Below are 13,214 nucleotides of genomic sequence, written 5' to 3' on the forward strand. Positions count from 1 at the left end.
TTGTAGATCTGTGTGTTCTTGTACTTGCGGCATACTGAGGACCAGTGAGGGTTTTTAACCAACAAAGTGAGGTCATTTTTACAAAGTGAGGACATTTTGGCCGGTCCTCACTTTGTTTTCATTGAAATCACTTCCTTAGGTTGTAAACATGTTGAGCTCCTCAATTTGGTACAAAAGCCGTTTTCCAGCCCTGGTGTTTCACACACTTTTTGCTCTGGGGCGACTTGGTTTCTCACTCCTGGGCCTGAGGAGCCATTGTCCTGCACGTTTTACATGTTTCCCTGCTCAAACACACCTGATTGAAATGGTCAGCTCATCTGTCAGCTCTGCTGCAGCCTGATAACGACCCATTTATTTGAATGGTCCAGGTGTGTTGGAGCAGGAGAACATCTAAAACTTGCAGGACAATGGCTCCCCAGGACCAGGAGTGAGAAGCCCTGCTTTAGGGTAATGGACTAATGCAACTGTGTGAGTGTATCATGTGCTGCTTGTCGTCATTAGTCTCCAATGTGTTGTTGTTCTTTCCTCACAATGGCAAACAACGCTCTTTTTTTCCTCTTCTGTTGGAAAGCACTGCAGGGCCTGCTGACAGGGTGAGGTTGCAAGGGGTCATGGGAAATGGAGTCCATTTACTTGTTCCCCCGTGTCTGTGAGATCACGGTGTCACTGCTGCCTCGTTGAATCAAACATCAGCAACAGTGAGGATAACAATGTTTCCCAGAGCTCCGCTCGCAGCTGTCATTTACACATTTAGTGGTGCACCTGTGTGTGTGTGAGAGAGTGTGTGTGTGTGTGTGTGTGTGAGCTTCATATGTGCGACGTTATCCACTCACACATCTTCTATCTCCAGCACATGATTGAAACATCTGGTCAGAGTTCCATCATCACCGTCACCTTTATATCATCACAGACAACAATGTTTTTCCGTTTTACTGAACCAAGTCTGGATGGAGCCGAGCAGAGTGTGTCACATCAGTGTCCTGCTCAGTTTTCATGGGTCGTCACCACGAGTTTGTGCTTTTATCTGCGACAGAGGAACATACTGTAGTTATAAAACAGTGCTGTGTGCTGTCAGTCATGATGGAGGCTGTTCTCCGGCTTCCTCCCTATGAGGCGCCGATTGTAAAGTTGCACTAACATGCTAAAATAAACAGCAACATTTAGCCTAAAAAACATGAATTTTTTTTTTATGTTAGTTTTGACCAGATATACAGCAATATTTGTGAATTTTGGGATATTTACTTCTCTTGTGAAAATATAATTTCGATGTTTAATCTGAATAAAAAATCTAAATCTAAATGTTAAATATAAACGTCAAATCTAAATTTCTCTAAATCTTTCGTTTGAAACGAAATATTTAGCTAATATGCAAATTCATGTATGTATTCCGGATGTACCAAAATAAAAGCATGAGGTCAGGCTGTGTTTATACAATTAAATAACCAGCAGTGTGAATTTGCATTTTTGCTAAACATTTAGATTTAACATTGTAATTATATTTTCACAAGAGAAGTAAATATAACAAAATTCACAATTATTGCTGTAAATCTGGTCAAAACTAACTATTCAAAAAAATTCACGTTTATTTTTGCATGTTAGTGCAACTTTACAATCGGCGCCTCATATCTCCCACTGTCCAAAAACATGCGATGTGGGGATTAGGTCAATTGGACACAGGTGTGAGTGTGAATGGTTGTTTGTCTCTTTGTGTCACAGTGATGGACTGGTGAGCTGTCCAGGGTGTATCTATGTCAGCTGAGACTGGCACCAGCGACCCTCGTGAGGATAAAGTGGTAGAAGATGGATGGATGATTCACTGCCCCCAGAGGCCAGAAATTGCACTACATATTAACCTCTGAGCAATTCAGAGCCTCACAGTTGATTGTTGGGTTTCATCTCCAGGTTTTGAGATGGAGGCGCTCTGTCCTGAGCAACCCCCCCACCCCCCCCACCCCCCATGGACACAGGCTTCACTCGTGACCGATGACTGAGGCGACTGCTGCATCTCTGTAAGTACTGACAGTACTGTCTAACTCATCACATGATTTGCCTTATGTTAAAGGTTATTATGGACAAAAATACGTGCAAAGTGAAGCACAAAGTGTGGTGATACTGAACTTGAATTGAACAATAATTAAATACAACAGCAGACAAACCAGTTCAATAGCTTTGCTTTGAACTGTGCAATCTTCAACTACAAAATAAAACCAAAAAACAAGATAAACAACATGTAAATGTGTCCAAATACAGTGGTATGCAAATGTAAATCTTCATGATTTTCCTTTATAAATCATTGGCTGTAAATATATCATATAGGAGACAAACACAGTGATATTTGAGAAGTGAAATAAAGTTTATATGATTTACAGGAAGTCTGCAAGAATTATTTAAACAGAATTAGGCATGTGCATACGTTTAGAAACATTTTGTGCATCCTCCTGTTGCAGAAATAACAGCCTCTAAACGCTAACTATAGCTTCTAATTAGAGTCTGGATTCTGGATGAAGGTATTAAGGACCATTCTTCTTTACAAAACATCTCCAGTTCAGTCAGGTTTGATGGTTTCCGAGCATGGACAGCCCTCTTTAAATCACACTACAAATTTTCAATTTTCAATAATATTCAGGTCAGCAGTGTTTAGGGTCGTTGTCTTGTTGAAAGATCCAGCCCCGACACAACTTCACCTTTGTCACTGATTCCTGGACATTGTTCTCCAGAATCTGCTGATATTGAGTGGAATCCATGCGACCCTCAACGTTAAAGCATTTGTGACCTTTGTAGAGATTGACACACAAAAACAACACATGCAGGGAGTTCCCAGAGTCAGCAGCATCTCTGATAAGGTTAACTGACATTTGAAATAAATAAACTGATCTCTTATCAGCCGTCAGATTTAAAAAAAAAAGAGGCAGAATTTTTTTATTTTTACTGATATCTTTACATATTTTATTTTGTCAGCACTTTCATTTGTAAAGGTTCAGATTTGACTTTGAGTACATTTTAAATGAGCTACTATTTTACTTTAACTTGAGTACATTTTTTGACCGGTATATACCATATTTCACTACTCTTTCCAGCGTACGTAGATTCTGCTGAACTTGTTTTCTTGTGAATCTGTGTCTCATATCCACATCCTGTGTGAAAGTATCTGCTGGTAAATGAATGACATTACATTACATTTCTGAAGTGGTATATTCTGTACAGCACATGTGTCAAACTCAAGGCTCGGGGCCCAGATGTGGTCCGCCACCTCATTTTATGTGGCACGCGAGTGATTAATTGGTCTTAAAAGTCAGTGTTAAAATAGGTCAATGCTGCTTTAAGGCGTGCGTTGACCATAAACTACATTTCCCACAATGCACGGCAATTGCGTTACCCGCAAAAGTGACAGCATCCCACCATTAGATGGCACTGTATCATTGTATACGCATCAAGCATCATAAATCTAAATCAACTGGCCGTAAAATCCTCCTAATATGTCACAGAGACTCAGGAATAATGTTCCTATAACAAACTGAACTCACCAACAATAACAGTACAGACTAAATATTTGCATTAAAAAAATATATTTTGCAGACTGCAAATCATGTTTATGTTTTGAAATCATGTTTTGGCGTCATGTGGCGCCACCTACCGCCATCTACCAATCATTGCAGTCAGTAGAGTCTCAGCTGCCGAGCAACCACGGGTTGAACCAGTTACGTCAGAAAACGAAACCTAAAAGATATCACAGTATGTGATCTTTTTCTTTCACACTAATATCTGTGCTCCTTCTTATAGCCGTCTACAGTCTTAAGGATATACCAGGCTGTGTGTGTGTGTTATGTAACAGTCCGTTAGCTCCACCCCCTCCCAAACCAGCCAATCAAATCCCTTCCCCCGGCTCTCCCCACTGGTCACAGCAGGACCTCATCACGCACACAGACGTGAACACAAAGGCCCTGAACACGGCTGAGCGGACGCCTTTCAGACATCAGCATCCTCTAATCCCATTGGATAACGACAGAGGCCAGGACGGCGATGTCCTATTGGGCACCGGCCTCTGTCACCATAGCCTTCGTCATCACCATCATCATGTGTGTCAGCGTCAGCAGGGGAATGCAGAGAACAGTGTGTTCACATGCTCTTGAACTGCTCAGTGAAGCAGCTTCATGTGGTGGAAAGAGAGGAAGTTTCTAGGATTCTAATGCGTCACATTTAATGTCCTGTTTAATGCACACGTCGTCTCATGTGGATCAATGGAGGTGAAATGAACTAAAGAAAGAAATAAGAATGTTATGAAGCAGGAAGGAAGAGTCAGATATGTGTCTTTGACTTTTTCTATTCTAATGGAAAACAAACGGCTCAAAGCGAGGAATTAAATCCCTTTAAACGTGCAGAGATAGATGGCATTTTATATATATATATATATATATATATATACTTATATATTTAGATATCTAAATAGTGTTTGGTTGGTTTTATTTTGGAGTTGCTCCTTTAGAGCACATTTTGGAGTCTGTTCTGAGTTTTAAAAACTAAAATCATTAAACCGGTTTACTTCAAACCTGGTTTAAAGGTACAATGTGTAGTATTTATGGGTTTATATAACCCAAAATCCACTTTTTTATACATATTATGTGCTCCTGCATTGTCTAGTCGCTGTATAATAGTTTTTGTTTCATTTTCGTAGTGTTTCAAAAAGTCATGTAAAATAACATGACCGCGGGCCCTGGTTGCATAGCCACTGTTAGCAGTGAGACGCCATGTTTCTACCGGAGCCTGTAAGGACAAACGCGAGAGAACAAAACAAGCGTCTCTTTACTTGTAGCTGAAGTCCCGCCTCCTCTCTCTCCGCTTCGTCTGCTACGGCCGTGGTAGCTCGCCCTCTCCCTCGCCTCACGAACCTCATCTGCTGACACGGAGAAAGACAACGAGAACGACATTTGACCAGCTGAGGACACCGTAGCGCTCAGGGAAGGGAGGGGGTGAGCAGAGCAGCAGGTCTTTGTTGTAAATTTCAGCCTCTCCTCTAGATGGCACTATAAACTACTTACTTCCCCTTTAAGTCCAGTTCATTATCACCACACTTCGTGCTTCACTTCGAATATCAAAGTGACATTTTTTTGCGTATTTCCTCGTCTTTGCGACTATTTTCCCGAAGATTGGATTATATTTATAAAAAGCTGTCACCTTATTGGTCTCACACAGTCACATGATGACAGCTTTACCACAGAGCAAACTCCTGCCAAGTTAAGACACTTTTAAGTAAGTAAGTAAGAATTAAGTCGTCTCCGAGTATCGTAACAGCTCATCGTAGAGCTGCACGACAGCGATCGTCCTCATAACACTTCAGTTATTGAATAAGCTGGTGTTTTCTCTCCTGCTGGTGTTTTCAGTTTTGCATCGTTTTGTTTTTGCAGCGTGTTTCTGTCAATCACGTGTTTTTGTTTGTGCTTTTGAATCTGCAGCGTTTATGAATCTGCAGCTGCTTGTGTTCTGGCTCGTCACAATGTGTGTGGGGCCACCGTATTAACCAGTTTATGTCCGCTAAAATAAACATTGTTATGCAGTGATAATTACGGTGGCCCTGAGGTGCAAAACACAAATGCAAAACCATTTGTGTTTTGTTGATTTGCGTTCGTGTTTTGTGATTTGTGTTTTGTTGATTTGCGTTCGTGTTTTGTGATTTGTGTTTTGTGATTTGCGATTTGCGTTCGTGTTTTGTTGATTTGCATTTGTGTTTTGTGATTTGCATTTGTTGATTTGCGTTCGTGTTTTGTTGATTTGCGTTTGTGATTTGCGTTAGTGTTTTGTGATTTGCGTTCGTGTTTTGTGATTTGCGTTTGTGATTTGCGTTTGTGTTTTGTTGATTTGCGTTTGTGATTTGCGTTCGTGTTTTTGTGATTTGCGTTTTGTTGATTTGCATTTTGTTGATTTGCGTTTGTGATTTGCGTTTGTGTTTTGTTGATTTGCGTTTTGTTGATTTGTGTTTGTGTTTTGTTGATTTGCGTTTGTGTTTTGTTGATTTGCGTTCGTGTTTTGTTGATTTGCATTTGTGTTTTGTGATTTGCATTTGTTGATTTGCGTTCGTGTTTTGTTGATTTGCGTTTGTGATTTGCGTTAGTGTTTTGTGATTTGCGTTCGTGTTTTGTGATTTGCGTTTGTGATTTGCGTTTGTGTTTTGTTGATTTGCGTTTGTGATTTGCGTTCGTGTTTTTGTGATTTGCGTTTTGTTGATTTGCATTTTGTTGATTTGCGTTTGTGATTTGCGTTTGTGTTTTGTTGATTTGCGTTTTGTTGATTTGTGTTTGTGTTTTGTTGATTTGCGTTTGTGTTTTGTTGATTTGCGTTCGTGTTTTGTTGATTTGCGTTTGTGTTTTGTTGATTTGCGTTCGTGTTTTGTTGATTTGCGTTTGTTTATTTGCATTCGTGTTTTGTTGATTTGCGTTTTGTTGATTTGCATTCATGTTTTGTTGATTTGCATTCGTGTTTTGTTGATTTGCATTTTGTTGATTTGCGTTTGTGTTTTGTTGATTTGTGTTCGTGTTTTGTTGATTTGCGTTTGTGTTTTGTTGATTTGCGTTTGTGTTTTGTTGATTTGCATTCGTGTTTTGTTGATTTGCGTTTGTGTTTTGTTGATTTGCATTCGTGTTTTGTTGATTTGCATTTTGTTGATCTGTGTTTGTGTTTTGTTGATTTGCGTTCGTGTTTTGTGATTTGCGTTTGTGTTTTGCATCTCAGGGCCACCGTAGATAATAGTGCATTGATTGCACTAGCACAGAGGCCCCACCCCAAAATGGATTACATGCAGCCCGAGATAAACGTGAATCTTTGTCTAAAACATGACGAGAATGGGGGCCCACGGTTGGTGTAGTGGTTAGCACTCTTGCCTTTGCAGCAAGAAGACCTGGGTTCCTGGTTTCGTGCCCCGTTTGGAACAACTTCGGAACAAGGGCCTTTCTGCAAGGAGTTTGCATGTTCTCCCCGTGTGTGCGTGGGTTTTCTCCGGGTTCTCCGGCTTCCTCCCACAGTCCAAAAACATGCGATATGGGGATTAGGTGAATTGGTCACTCTAAATTGACCGTAGGTGTGAGAGTGAGAGTGAATGGTTGTTTGTCTCTATATGTGGCCCTGTGATGGACTGGCGAACTGTCCAGGATGTACCCCGCCTATTGCCCAATGTCTGCTGAGATAGGCACAGCACCCCCCGCAACCCTCTGATGGAGGATGAAGCGGTAGATAATGGATGGATGGATGACGAGAATGGACATAAATGTTAGTGCGTGATCCCTCAGACGTTCAAAATAAGATAAGATAAGATACGATAGCTTTATTTATCCCACAGTGGGGAGAGTACAGGGTTTCAGCAGCTCCGTATACAGATGAACAATTACACAATGTTATAAAAACTGTACATAGAAAGAAATAAGATAAGAGTGAATGTAAATAAGGTGCGTATTAGGTTCAGGTAAAAATAAGATAAATCTAGGCAAACAAGACAAACAGGACAACAACTGTAAACAATAACTAAACAGACCAGCTAAAGACAAGGAACAAAACTGTAAACAATAACTTAACAGACCAGTAAAAAAAACAAAAATCTGTAAACAATAACTTAACAGACCAGTTAAAAACGAAAAAAAAACGAAAAAAATGCACGACATTTCAGATAATTGTTTGTGCAACTGACTAAAACTAGACGGAAACCTTTTTTGAGTTTTGGTCGACTAGAACTGGACTAAAACTATATCACATATAGAAATTACAAAAATTTGACTAAAACTAATAAGCATTTTAGTGCAAAAGAATAAGACTAAATCTAAGATGGCTGCCCAAAACACATGAAATTACAATTGAGAACATTGGTCTTTGACCATAATACTAACTCTGTTTGTGGGGCCTGAAGCCTCTATAGACGCCCCTGCTAATGAAAAGAATGCGTTAACCGTCATCGTATATTCTGAATAAATAAATTCCATTTAAACGGCGCGCGTAAGTCGGTGCCAGTCTGCAGCATCACCCCCCCCCCCCCCTCCCCTCGCCCACATACCCCCGCCAGTGTGAGAGTCTGGTCACAGACTCCAACCTTCATCCTCCTCTTCATCCTCCTCCTCATCCTCCTCCTCCTCACTGCAGCGCGCTCAGCTCCACACACACACACGCGCGCGCGCACTCTCAGCTCTACGCGGACACCTGCCTTTAAAGGATCACCTGTCATATGTGAGTATTTGCGCTGTTTTGGTTTTTTTTTGCCTCGTTCTTGTGCTGTGTGGTCACGAGCGCGTGCCCGAGCGCCTCCGCAGCGATGCATGCGCAGTGAATAAAAAAAAAAGCCAAGTTTCAGTGGAATGTCAGGGAGACTGAAGGAGACAGTTGGAAACAAAGGTGCACGCGCACACTGATGGAGTTGATGTGTTGTTCTTCCAGTCAGAGAGCAGACTGTCAACATTCTGATTGTGTACAATTGTTTTAATTTAATACATGTGGATTATTATTTCAGCCTTTGGTGCAACACACTGTGCTGTTGTGTTACACTCCATCACTCTGGGCACATGTTGTACAATTGTAGTGTGTGTGTGTGTGTGTGTGTGTGTGTGTGTGTGTGTGTGAGACCCAGACAAAGAAGCATCAGTGAACTTGAACTTGGCCTCTGAGGGAATTCATCTTATACTATTATTAATATTATTGTTATTGTTATCATTATTATTATTCTCACTGTGCACAGTTGAAAGCATGCAGTGCTCTTTCCTTATGGTTGGATGGATGTGAGTTTATCTCAGCATCACCGTACACACACACACACACACACACACACACACACACACACACAGGTGGTTACATAACATCACTTGCTCTGAAATCAGAGTGGGAAAAAAACCAGATTATCAAGTGACTGATGTGATTAAATCAAAGACAGGTTGACTTGATAATGAAAATGGCCGTGGTCCCTGAGTGAGTGAGTGAGTGAGTGAGTGAGTGAATAAGTGAGTGAAGCTGCTGAGCTGCTTATGTAACAGTGAATTTGGAGGCCAGAGCGAGGCTTTGTGCTCGTTGGGCTGCTCCATTGTTCCTGAACAAGTGAGCGACCACGAGGCGTCTGAATCTACGCCACATATCTCACGTTAACGCTGATGTGAGCTGATCTGCTGTAAACTGTGGTCTGGTGTCTTTGTTCTGTTTGAACACGCTGAGTGACTAAGTTAGAATGATTATCTTTAACAACACATTTCAATTTTTGAAAAACTGGGTCAGAATTCTGAGGTTTTAAGGTTTATTAACAATACGAATCAGGGCTGAACCTTTGTTTGTTAAAATCACAATTCTGAACAACATTAAAAAAAGAAGAAGAAGAAATATTCATTGGAAAGATTTTATATTTTGAAGTTTTAACCCCTGGAATTGCAGAATAGTGGTCATTATTCGCGGTTAATGTAGAATCAGATTTATTGTCAGTAAAGTAAGGTTTAATGAAACTTCATTTAACATGACTGAGCTCATAAATCTTAGATTTTTAATCCTGATTTTAGAGCACAAAAGTATTTCAGAATCCTCAAATAAAACAGATAATCTGGAGTTGTTATTAAATAATTGGAATATATATAATGTAGATCAGAGTTATGGGAAAAACAGGTCATGATTCTGAAATGTATGTTGAAATTCTAAAAAAAAAAAAAGGAGATAATTCTGAGATTTAAATTGAAGAGATTCAAATATCCTCATAATCTGAGGCTTCATAATTCATGTATTTAGCATCTGAATAGACTTTATTTGTATTTCTCATCACATGAATGAAGAACCTTCATCACTGAGAAACACTTTTGTTGAATATAACTCCTGTTATGAACATCACCTCCATTTGTCCTTCTGTTTTAGTACATTATAATAATTATTAATATGAAAGAAATGTATATGGTATGCAAATGTGAAACTTTATTCGTCAGTTCAGATATGCTGGAGAAATCATTTTCATCCTCAAATCTGTTAATAATCCATTTAAATAACCTTTAAATGGTAGTGTGAACACATTGGGGGAAAAGTCGCGACAGGATAATCTATATACGGTCATACAGTGATTCATTTATATCAACTTTAATAGTGACCACAGCTCTGGTTAAAATGTGCTCTATAAATAAAGGTGACCTGGATCTAGACTCTAGATTCTAGAACATGTGGCCTCAAAATGAGGTTGTGTGGAAAAAATGGCACAATGTGATCAGAGGGGTTCTTAGAGTCTGTAGGGGCCCTGAGCAAAAATTCCCAGGGGGCCCTTTGTTCCAACCAGTGTTCATCACCATGATGTTATTAATAATCTGACACCAATAAAAAATTAACGATGAATGTTCAAAAATGTGATTTTTTTCCCCGAAATAACAGAAAAACCTTGTAATAAAAAAGTATGTGAAAATATAAATATAAAGAATAAAATACTGTAAATAGCTTTTAGAAAACTATATAAACTTAGTAAAAAAAATACATTACACTGTAAAGAACCCACATTATAAAACAATATAAATATATAGAACAATAAAATACTGTAAATAACTGAAAAAAACATATATAAACTGAGTAAAAAAGATATGCAGTACACTGTAAATAATCCTCTTCATTTTCCAACTTGCAGAACGATAACTTCACACAGGTTAAAGTGAGGTGGGGCCCCCCTACTGAGATGTCATTGTTGTTTAAGGGGGATGGAGAGGCGGCTGCTCACTGCACATTTCAGTAAAAACAGCCCTCAGACTCTGAGTGTTGGGGGGCCCCCTATCAGCTCGGGGCCCCAAGCAGTTGCCTGCCCTGCCTGTTCATATACTGTGCCTCTGAATGTGACAATTTGGCAAATGTGTCGTATCAACATTTCTCAATTCTCCCACAGAGGTCACAGGGTCAAATGTGCACTGTGCACTCGCAACTGGAACTAACTGTAACTGTTGTATAAAACTCAATGGCAGTTTATTATAAGCAGGGGCGTACCCATGGGGGCAAAACACTGCACGCTAAATTGTCCAATTTAAGTCATAAGACTCAGGCTAAAGTATCCTCTAGAGTGGTAAAAAAAGTGCCTCAAAAGCAAAATATTTTTAAAAAAGGGCTGGGTTGCACTTTGGACATGCTTGCCTAAAGGCACAGTAGGTGCCCCTTTAACTTCTGCCCCTGCCCTTCCAAACATCTGTGCACACCACTGGATATAACATGTTAGATAAAAGGTATGTAAGATAATGTCTGTCATTGAAGATTATAGGAATTGAATACTGGACTCACTGACAGTGATGGTGCAGCCAGTATGTTCTTTAGCATTAGCTAACAGCAGTCCAACACAGTCAAAATGCTAAAAAGCCTCAGTACCCCTTTAAAAAATTCTCAACCAGAGGAGAATTGAAAGGAGAGCAGAGAAGAAGTTTGTGTCAGACTGCGACAGACATGTTTGTGTGGATACTACAAAACGGTGAACTAAAGCCGAGGTTAGCTTACTCTCTTTCCCTTTATCGGTGACTGTTTAAAGTATATCATGCTTTTATGGTCTGTTATTGACTCCTTGCAATATGTTTCCGTACTAGAGCGCTTTTCTAGACGCCCAAAGTACTTTACAAATGACCCATTATTAATGAACACATTCTCACTTGTGGTTCTAAGCTACGTGTAGCCACGGCTGCTCTGGAGCAGACTGAGGGAAGCGTGGCTGTCAATGTGCGCCAGACAACCCCTCCGACCACCAGGTGGAGCTGGTCTAGCTTCAGGTCATTTTAATGAATTCCTGTAAAAAGTCTATTCTGCATTAGCCGTCATCATGTTGTTTTCCTCTCCTTTGACCACATGATCATACTTTGTGACTCTGCACTTTCGTCGTTTATTTAACGCTGATCCTCAAAAAAAATGGACCAAATGTGTTTTTTTATGTGTACTGGAAATGAAGTAAATGGTGAGGTGTGAACACTGTGTAACAGCTTTGTCCACTAAAATCACACTAACAACCCTTTTAGGCGGTGTTTTCTGGAAAAGTGTGGAAATGGTTTGAATATGATCACAGTGTTCTACAGGACAGTCATTGGTCGACAGAAAAACAAAAACATACCAGTTGAAAACATACAGCTTGGATTAGAGGTACACCAGTTTGTTTTAAGTAATTACAAGGTTGTCCAGAAGAGGGAGCTGTGAGCGTAGAGTGTAAAGTTCTTACAACTTCATTGTCAAAGTTCTCCACCCAACTGCTTTCTCGTCTCCTCAGTGTCTTAAGTCAGCTCTCAGAAGCGCAGCTCCCCCCTCTGGAACAGTGGATGCACTGCTACTCATTACCAAAACATTGTTTTAACAATGTTTAAAAATAGCTTCTTCACAACTCCCCGCCGCAGTCCCTTTGACGAACTTTGACCCGGAGTCAGACCCAGAGTCAGAAGACACTGTCGCTCGTGAAACACCTCCACAACGGACGTTATTCTTCTTCTGCGGTTCAATGTACGCAACCAAATGTGCCCGGACTAGTGCCCGGAGCAGGACGATCTGCTGTTCAGGAGAACCACTGTTTACGTAACCGGACCAGGTTTTTTCAGAGATCTCACTGAGCCCGAGATTACAATAAAACACAGCGTTCTCAGCAGTGACTGAACTGTTTGTTTTGAACCTTCAGGGCTTCATAAACAAGGTAATGACGCAGATACACACTAAAAAACGGTGTTAATAGGAACTTCCGGTCTAGGTCCGCTTTAATCCTTCTGGATTATTCCACTCTTAATTCTTCTGGATCCTAATCTGCGTTTCCCCCCTGGTTCTTGAGCACAAGCTTCCCATTGTAGATCAATTCACTCGTGTTTCTAAACTTGGGGAAACTTTTGATGAACATCAAAGGTCATCAAAGACTGTTCAGTAATAAAATGAATGTATTATTATCTTCTCTCCATGACTTATTGGTTCCACTCATCTTCACATCAGAGACCACAGATAAAGACTCTCTCCTCCATCTTTGAGCTTCACACACTAAAGTTAGCAGGTCAGACTCTCTCGGACCCTCACACACTTTCCTCCGTGTTTGAGTGGCGCCCCCTCTGGCCGCTGGCTGCACTGCAGGACATGAAGTCGAAGGGCAACCTTTACTCAAAGACACAGCTTGTTTAGCTTCAGCTCAGTCATCAAACCTGACTTTTTTATTATTTCATTTTAATAGAGATAAGAGATAGAGACTTTAATTTGGGACAGAAGTAAAAGATAAAAAATAACATGAAACATTTTCACAGAGCTCC

Source organism: Microchirus variegatus (genome assembly GCF_963457635.1).
Source record: "Microchirus variegatus genome assembly, chromosome: 20".
Classification (NCBI taxonomy): Eukaryota; Metazoa; Chordata; class Actinopteri; order Pleuronectiformes; family Soleidae; genus Microchirus; species Microchirus variegatus.